The sequence below is a fragment of the Falco naumanni genome, chromosome 5 (assembly GCF_017639655.2).
Source record: "Falco naumanni isolate bFalNau1 chromosome 5, bFalNau1.pat, whole genome shotgun sequence".
NCBI classification, from domain to species: domain Eukaryota; kingdom Metazoa; phylum Chordata; class Aves; order Falconiformes; family Falconidae; genus Falco; species Falco naumanni.
In genome coordinates, this window is record NC_054058.1 from 79,648,091 (window position 1) to 79,657,924 (window position 9,834).

The 9,834-nt window shown below is 38.3% G+C and overlaps 1 long non-coding RNA gene across 1 annotated transcript; it reads left to right on the top strand.

Annotated features, from left to right (window-relative positions):
- Positions 1-5,555: 5,555 nt before the first annotated feature.
- LOC121089152 lies at positions 5,556-6,337 on the top strand. The gene is made up of 2 exons (XR_005828142.1): positions 5,556-5,679; positions 5,901-6,337. It is a non-coding gene; the product is annotated as an uncharacterized LOC121089152 (long non-coding RNA).
- The last annotated feature ends 3,497 nt before the right edge of the window (positions 6,338-9,834 follow it).

Here is a 9,834-nt window from a genome sequence, read left to right on the forward strand (position 1 = left end):
TGTGAGGATATTTTCATCTGCTTGTGTTTTGTTTCAGCCCCTCTCCTCTCCTGTTCCTTATTCTCTCACCTTTCTGAAAATTTGTATCCGTTTCTGAAGCCTGTATTCGACAGCAAGCCTACAACGGGCTTTTTGTCAGGGCCCTGAGGGCACCAAAATGCCTCACTGAGCATCGTTCCCAGACCCCCCCAGCCCTGCTCATGGCCCAGGACCCCAGCTCAGCCTGGAGAAATCAGGCCCTGCCCCAGCGATACCACGGGTATATCCTGTCCAGTTCCCTGCTTTTGCTGAATTACTGCTTGGCTCGCCTTGGCTGACTTTGGACCTGACTTATCGCCTCGCCATTGCCAGATTGCCGAGCTGTCAACAGGATATGTCCCCATCCCCACCTCCTCTTACCCTGCTTTGATGGTGAGGGACACACAGCATCCCATCCCTGTGGTCACTGGTGCCACAGGCACAGTGCCTGCATTGGGGTCACCACTGGCTCCGGGCTCCCCATTGCCCACAGAGCAGCCCTGCTCCCGCTGCTGCCCTGCACTTTGATTTCCAACATGCACCCCAGTTCTGGCTGCCTGCACAGCCTCATCCTGACCCAGGTGGTGCAGAAACACTTTTGTGACTGTCTGGGCGTTACACTGAATGACTCGGCTGTTGTTGCTCATGTGATGTACAGTTAAACTTACTTGGCATCAGAAGCTACCACTGCCTTACCAAATCTCTTCTACAGTTCAATTTGGAAACCACCTCCTGCACTCTGTGTAGGATGCCCACCACACCCCAGTGTGGAGGAGTCGTGGATTAGGTCTACACAAAAGAGAACAGCGACCAATTAAGGTTTTAAGCAGTCTCAGGATTTATGCTTTCATGATATACTGTACTTGAAATGCGATTTGCTATTGTAAATATGAAGGTGTGGTTATTACAATATTGACAGGCATTGCAATCACTTCTAAAAATGTATTTTAAAGGGTTTTTTTAACACAAAATCTGATAAAAATCAATGCTGATGACAGATAATAGAAGTGTTTCCTCTCTTAGGGAGCATTTTGGGTTGTTTTTTGTACAAGACCTTCCCTGAACATTCTTTCTTCATTCATAGTTTTCTGTGCATAAAAAAAGAAGCTATTATGAGATGTTTGCAGTATTTACCAAGCTACTGGCCTAAAATGCAGGTGTGGCCGAGTTAGTAGAGACAACATAATCTGCTCACATAGTTGTTCCAGCGTTTCTACCAGGAAAATGCAGTCATAAGATAGGAATTCACCTTTACTGAAATTGGGTGCCAAAATCAGCAGGATGGGCAATGGTAATATTGATGGTAAAATAAAGAAGGATAGCACTGCATCATCCCAAACTGTGTTAATATCACCTTATACTTTCTTCTGTGATTACAGGAGGCTGGTCATGTGTGTTGCAATTAGAGCAATTGCTTTTGCACCACAAGCTTGTATAACTGAGCCATAATAATTTTTCAAGCTTTTTTTTTTTTTTTTTTTTTTGACTAGTTAGATACATAAATGGAATAACCTGTAGTCTATTACATTTAAGTATCAGTCATCTTTCTTTGACAAGCAAATGGCATGGCTCTAAATCAATCAGCTGTCTGTAGCTCATCCTAGTTCATCTCCTATCCATGAAAGACTTACACATGTGAATGGTGGACTGATAGGTGCCAAAGAATATTGCTTTTATAGCTGTTGTTTAAGCCAGCCTTTGATTAACTGTAGAACACTTATATTGCTCTAGTGTAAACATCTGCCACTTTCTTTTTAGATCTACCATATGTATTGTAATGGCAGCCAAATCATGTCACTAAGAAAGTCCTCATGTAAATAGAGCAAAAATACTTGATGGATTTGTGGTCTAGGTACCTATTACTTTGACACTTTTTGGTTATGCGTATTTCTTAGAGCATATCTACTTTGTATTTTTCAGAAAGACCCTAATTTACTTTGCTCACTTTCCAAGCTGGCTAAGCACATCGCAGCTCCAACATGAAAGCTGAGTTTAGTTCAGTGTTCAGCCCAAGATAAGGTCTGTGGGTGGGCTTGGCTTCATGCAGATACACCTGCACCACTCTTAGTTGAATGAGAGGGTAGGTGGAAGGGGACTTGGATGTGTTTTCAAAAAACACGTACATGTATTCTAAAACACCTGTGGTCATCCTTCAGTTTGAATGTTTAAAAATGAATGCTTACCTCTGTGTTTAAGGTCTAAAGCCACATCTAGAATCTGGCAATCTGTTCTCTAGCTACTAGCAAAATTGTGGTATGAGTGGGATGTGCTTCAATACCTAGGTTTATGTGGATGTCTGCATTGGAGTTATCTAACTGAACTGCCCCTGCAGCAAATTCAATCCAGAAAGAAGTTCAGGTAAGCAGGCTATATATGGTGTGCTGCCTAAGCTTAAGCACCTATTTCCATTGAAGATGCCTTAAGATATCAAAGGCACCAAGACAAAAACTTGGAGGTGTGACTTAGGAATTCTAAGAGACAACCTTCTGGAGCGGCTGGAAGCCAAGAAGGATAGTCTTAGCCTTATCAAAAAATACTAGATGCCTGTTTAGACAACAAAATCAAACTCTAAATATCTGCTTCGGGATAAGCTAGAGGTTTGATTCACATAGGTATACAATGACATTGGAGAAGCCCCAAAGTATCTAAACCCTACTCTTAGGACTGCAGGATACAACACAAGACCCACAGGAGGCCTGCATCCTTTCAGCTTGGCAACCAAAGCAAAATGTGCTATCGCAGGGTATCTCAAATGCTGCTAGAATCAGCTGAGTCAAAACCTAGACCTGCACTGACTATAGTGAAAGCCCAGGTACCTTTCTCATGTAGATAGACAAATGTCTACATCTGCACCTAAGCCCCACCTGAGGTTCCTTTATAAATATATAATGAAGCAGCTTGCAACTGATTAGATTTCTTGCCTGCATTGCTGCAACTGGGGTGGTGCTTTAATGCGCATCTACTGTGGTGGTTTTGCTCCACTCTCTAAACTGCAGCCTGCATTTATTCATTATTGGGTTATGCCTATGCTTTCATTGCTAACATGGTCCAATAGCTCTTCTCCTTTCTTAATGTTCATTTCCATCGGCTATTTATAAAGAATATAACATCTCTTTTCTGTTTTAATTTTGCTGTTTTTAACAAAGTGAACTGTTACTGATTCCCCCCTAGAAGAGAGCCACTTATACTGATTTTATGTTGGTCACTATAGAAGACACTGTCTCCCAGAATGCAACTGTTTCACAGCATTTAAGCACAACTGGTTTCTCTTAGGGTGGGTCTGTTATCTTGGTATTATGATGACAAGAGGAAATGGCCTCAAGTTGCACCAGGGGAGGTTTAGATTGGATATTAGGAAAAAATTTCTTCACTGAAAGGTTGTTGAAGCATTGGAACAGGCTGCCCAGGGAAGCGGTTGAGTCACCATCCCTGGAGGTATTTAAAAGCCATGTAGATGTGGTCCTCAGGGACATGGTCCAGTGGTGGACTTGGCAGTGCTGGGTTTGCAGCTGGATTTGATGATCCTAAGAGTCTTTTCCAATCAAAAAGATTCTACAATTCTGTGACAAGGCCAGGCTCTTTGACTGCACTTTAGATTACTGCTACAGATCCTGTGGCAGGAGTGGCCACACAAAGATGTCTTTCATACCTTTTTATTACAGCGTGGTGAAGATTTAACAGACACACCCCATACAAAGATCACCCAAGCAGCAGTGATAGATCTTTCTCAATATTCTGGATTTTGACAATCTATGTTCAAATGAATGACTGATCATATTTTTTGAGAACATTAAGCAGGGCTCATTTGAATTATTGATCACTTTACAGGTGCATAAACTTGTGAAACAAGCATTTTTTTTTAAAAAAAAACAAAACTGTGAATACACGGGCAGAGGAGACTGTTGCATACAGCAATTCTGAATGGTGTTGCAGTGCCGGAGTCCACTGAGAGTCATTTTCATATCCACTGTTTTGAATAGTGTAACTAGGCCTGAACTATTCCCCCCCCCCTTTATTTTTTTCCCAGAAAAGGTTAACATAACAGTTTCATATTTCACAACAAATTCTTTCACTCCCCGATATGCTATTAAGCATGCTGAAAGTAGGTGGGGATAAAATTACATGATCTTCTAGGACACATAAAAGGAGCATTTTTCCCTGTCTCTGTTTCAGTGTTATCTGTGCTCACTGTTTTTGTTAACCTACCCTAATGGAGCCAAGATTGTATCACTCCCACACTCCAAAGTTCACTTTTGTTCTCTTTCTGAAACACTGTTGATCAAACCATTAAAAAGGACACAGAAGACAGACGTAGGTAACATTCTTGGTTGCATATTTTGATTTTCCCATTTCTAGATATGATTTGTTCTTAATTCTTTTAAGTTGTTTTTAAGAAGAAAAATATATTCCTGAAACAAATGATAAAGACTTTTAGGAATTTCCAACAATTTAAAAAATATATTTCAAAGGCTGAACTTTAAATCTTTAAAAAATTCAGAATTAATTGAGCTAGTTTCACTGAAAAGAAGAAAAAAAAATCCAAAAAAGAAATCAGTGATTCTTTTCAGATTGAACAAAATGTTTTAATTAACCCAAAATTAACCAAAAAACTTTTGTTGCTTCTTTTCACAGGAAAATTATATCTGCTATTTACATATTCTTTTTTTCTCCCTACTCCATAGAACATTGAATGTTTTAGCATTTATATGAAACCTATTTTTTTTTCTCTTTGACAAAACTATTCATACTCTGGTGTCTGACCCTCTCTGCAATGAAGAGACAATTTCTGGAGTGCATTTAGATAAGAACAGACATTACAAATCTTTTTTCTTCTTACTTCTTTCAAGTACAAGTTCTTCCATTCTTGTTATCTTTATAACAGTAGCTGCTCTTTCCCTACTTTTTTTAAATACTAGTAAAGAATTAAGGAAAGGCCTGTAATATGATGTATTAGTGTGATTGCAGTGTTTTCCCCAGGCTTTCAGATAGGTGTGAATGTCTGCTCATTTTCAGAGTTCTCTTTGATGGGCAAAACCTTGTGTAGTGATGATTACATGTAAATGAGACAAGTTTTCTTAATCTGTTTCATTTTGGTTTACAAAGGAGAAATTGCTAAAACTCATCTCTTCATGCTATCAGTTCAATATGATGATTTCAATATACATGATTTAGGTCAAATTCTGATAATATGAGACTTCAGTGTACTGGTAGGTACACACGGGTGATACATGAATTACTCTGATTTCAGGGGGTGGTTGTCCATTAGTACTAGATGTTCTGTGTTCAAAAATATTTCATGAACAATGCTCAAAGTTGTGCCAAGAAACTCTAGATGGGATCTCAGCTGGCATAAGATGATTTAATGTCATGGGCACCTATAGACCTATATTGGTTCATTTCTTCAAACATGATACTTTAATTTCTCTTTTCTGTAATTTTTTTACCCAGGCAATGCTAGTTTTAACGCTTACTATCTTAGAACAGATGACCGTTAGTATTGCTACAGCTTACAGAAGGTCTCGTTATGAGACAGGGCTACTTGTCATTCCTCATGACTCAACAATGGTTCCAACTCAATGGGCCAAATATGGTGAAAGTAAAAGAAAACCATGATAATACTGATCAACAGCAAGGTCATCAAGGGATGTAGAAGCTAAACAGGTGAGCAATGAGGTGTGAAGCCCTGAGATACCATCACTGCGCTCCCTGCCTGAGGAGCACTGCCAGCTGATGCACCACCATCAGTGTAACCGGCATCCACGTTTTGAGGCCTAAAGGAAAAAAGAATTTTAAGGCTTTACTGGAGTGTAAGGCTTTACTAGTGAGATGAAATTAAGACCTGTTAATGTTTTGTGTACATCTATTCTTATATTTCCACACAGAGTTGCTGCAGTCATGAAACCTGTAAAACAGCTAACTGGAAGAACCAGAAAAATAATCCTCTAACATAACGATATTGCCTCCCTTTGAGTTGATGAAATATGTGACTTGTGTGTCAGCATGCCTTGTGATGTGCTCAGCATGCCCAGTGTGCCAACACACAGAACTTTCAAAAAGCAGCCAAAACATTTTCTGTCTTTGTTCTTTTCCTGCATCCCTTTGTGTTAAGTCTCTGTGACTTTGTTTCACTGTAGAACAGGAAAATTAAATCTGTTAATCTATGCTCGTTATTCACCTCTCAAATCAATTCCAGTCAAACATATTTTCCTTTCTTTCCTTTTTATTTATTGTTAATTGAGTTAAAAATATGTGCAGATAATGTTGAAATAACTACAAGATGCTTTCAGTGGCATGCTCAATAAACCAGAGGTGCAATCCAGCCCAGTATTCTGCTTTGGGCTATAGGCAACACAGAGTAATACAAACAGCACACTGTTAAAATAAACTAGAAAAGCTCATCATTCTGTTCGTTTTACCAACAATGTGCTGGCCAAAAAAATATGTAAATTCCCCACAGAAATAAGAGGTACCACCAAGACTGAGGTAGGCAATTTTTTCTAAGTCCATTTGGACTTTCTCCAGCCAAAATGAAAACGTTCTGATGCAGTTTTAGACTTGAGAGCCTATTGAAAACTCATTATCTTCAAATAGGATTACACCCAGTTAATATGAGAACATGCACATTACAATATCACATAAAATCAAAAGTTCCAATTTGCTCACTACATGTAAATCCAATTCAAAATATTTCCATAACATATATCCGCTGGATGTTACACTATTTGTATGTCACTCTAGAATGGATTAACTCCATGACAGGCTAGTCTCAGTTTTTCTGCATTTGGTGTTTTTAAACAGTTTATATTTGTTATCATATCAAAGACAGGCTTGCAGTTTTCAAAAGGAAGAAGAGAACACAGCGCCCAAGGCTCTTCCAGCATTACATTTCTTATTCCATTTTATCTTTCTTGGTTTTGACTAATGTCAGTAACAGCTACTGGTAATAAACTGCTTGTTATAGCTTGCTCTTGCCTTCAAGCACTGGCTTTGATACATTGTCAGCCAATTGGAAGCATTTCCTGATTACATTTCCAAATTGCTTGTTTATTGATCGAAAGTTAATAAAGCAAAAGACAACTTTTCGGCTTAAATTAAATGAAAGGTTCCTTTGATGTTCAAATTATCCAATCAACCAACATGCAATGAAATGCAAGCATTTGAAAGTTTTATCTGGAAAGCAAAATGTACTAGATAATGGTTTCTAGCACAGCCGCCGTATCTAACAGCTAATGAAAAATACCCATAACTTTAGATTTCATTTATTTTCTGTTGAAACATAAATGACACTGAATTTTGTTATTTTTAAATAGCTGAAAACATAAAAGTGCAGGGTTTTTTTAGATATTTTTGACAAACTATAGTCCCACTACAGGTGTATTTGGTTAGCTGCAATAAACAAAGTAATATACATTATAGTTTCCTCAGAGTCTGGCATTTGCTTGCAAATGTTTTTGCTTCCGGTGATGTATTAAAACTGCTGTGCTCTGTCAACTTTCACCATCCAAGAGGATGCTGCGGCCTCCCCAGAATATTCAGCTGTGCAAGAGATGTCTTGCCTCCAAATATGACTACGGATCTTATAATTACACTGCTTCTTCAAGAGCTTTTACTTACATAGTGATATTTATTTAAACCATCTAGACTTAACATCATTGTGTTTTTCAGAGGGTCAGGCACTTCTAGTACTAAAAGTTTGTCAGGCAATGATTTCCAGTACAATTTAAACTGGGGAAATGGGAGTGGCTACAAAATGCGGTATGTACAGTAAGAACAAAATAACAAACAAGAGCAAATCTTAGTAAGTAAGCAAGAATAACTCCAGGAAAGATACAGCCACATAATGTATCAGACCTCATTAGGAGATTTCGATGTCTTATGGCAGAGTAATCTTGAAAAGGCACTTTCTGCAAAAGAAGTATAATTATACTAAAAACTAACATGGGTAATACTTTCTATGCTTCATCCTACAGTACGATATCAACATTTAGGTCTTTTAGACTGAGGGTTGCATTTGTATATCACATCACTAGGAACAACCTTCTTTTAGCTGCGCTAAAGCGATGAATGTGATACTTGTCCTGTGAAATGATTAATAACCCTTTTCTGGTTTTTTGTTTAGAAGTTTATTATTTTATTGTGATAGTACTATCTTTGCAGCAGTAAATGCAAGTGTAAATGTAATGACGCATGAGATCTCTACATGACAGAATTAAAATCTGTCTGTTCCTTGAAATGAAAAGCCTAATTGAAATAGATTTGTAAAGCTGGAACTCATTCTGCCAAAGACAGCATGTTGAATATTTTTTTGTCCTTTTGCCACAACCCCACATAACATCTCTGAAGCCCTTAAAGTCCGATAAAGCTTACGAGCACAGTCAAAACTAAACAAAGAAATTTTTGATGTGATGATGATCTGATCAGCAGGAAATAAAGGAAAATATGAATTTTATGTTATTAGTGTGGATGTTGAGATATTACTCTTGTTGTACAAGACCAGCTTCATTTGGTCTTGTATTCTGGATGGTGGTTTTTCTCCTCTTTCCTATTTCTGTGTAGATAGATATTCATTTAGAATAGTATGTGTAAAGCAGAAATTGATTTATGTTAGAAACCACATCTGTGAATGCCAATCATCCAGATTCAAGATTTACCAATTTTTCACCTTTTGTGAAAGATAATCGACATGAAATGCAAGGAGAACAGCCAAACTAGCACTGAAATGGCACAGAGGATTTTAGTCACAACCATTCATTCCTTGCCCAGAGCACTGGAGAAGATGGTGGTACCCACCAACTTTGGGCTGACTGGACGAGCATGGCATGTTCTCTCATTCTGCCCATGGACTCTCCTAAGCCTCTGCTGGCACCATCAATCCGCTAGCCATCCTGTACCTCAGCTTTTATGGTTTCTTTTGTACCATCAGCAAATGTCACACTCAAGATACAGCTTGTGAAGCAATTGTATCTGGCAGCAATTATGAATACCTCATCCCTTGGGTGTGCAAGGTGCTGCAGGCATGAAGCCAGTACCTCCATATGGGGTCAATGTCTGCACCCAGAAAACTAAGCCAACAGGTACAACTCTAAAAGTACAGGAATAACTTTTTGCTTCTTTTCTCCACAACAGAAGAGTTGGGAAAAAGCAGTAATGAGAGTCCCAAATCAGGACCTAGCTATTGCTTTTGATTTGATAGCTTTTCCTTATCTTATCTAAACTCTGTTCATGAGCTTTTATGGCTCACGTTTTCCAGATTACTCTCCACAGAAAGAAGGAATAGAAAGCATAAAACTTACCTTTATGAGTGAAAATTTATACAGAAATGTTTCTGAAGCACAGCTCTTAAGAAAAAGAGACAATTGCCACAAGGTTTGGCATTAACTGAAAAAATCTGAAAGTACTGCAAACAGCATGACTTAGTGGATTTTCCTTAGAAATCAGGGGGTTTTTTTGTGAGTGGAGTTCTTCAGATGATGGCAATAGTGAAATCTACCCAATGGGAGATCTAGAAAAATATTGTAGGACTCATAACCTCATTTTGAAAGTTAAACTTGATTTGAGGTGTTGTTCCTTTCATAAGAATCTGGGATTTCCATTAGTTTCTCCTTTTGTTGGAAGCAAAATGTATCAGAAAAGAACCTTAGAAATAAAATTACTAAAACTAGAAATAGAGTTGGCTTTCAGGATTGGGGTATGCTTTTAACCTATTTTAGATAACAGCTTAATCCAGGAGCTCCTTTTCATGTCAAAAAGCTCTATTGACTAGGCGGAAGAGTAATTTTCAGCTAACTGAATCCTAAGCATCCATATTCTATTTTG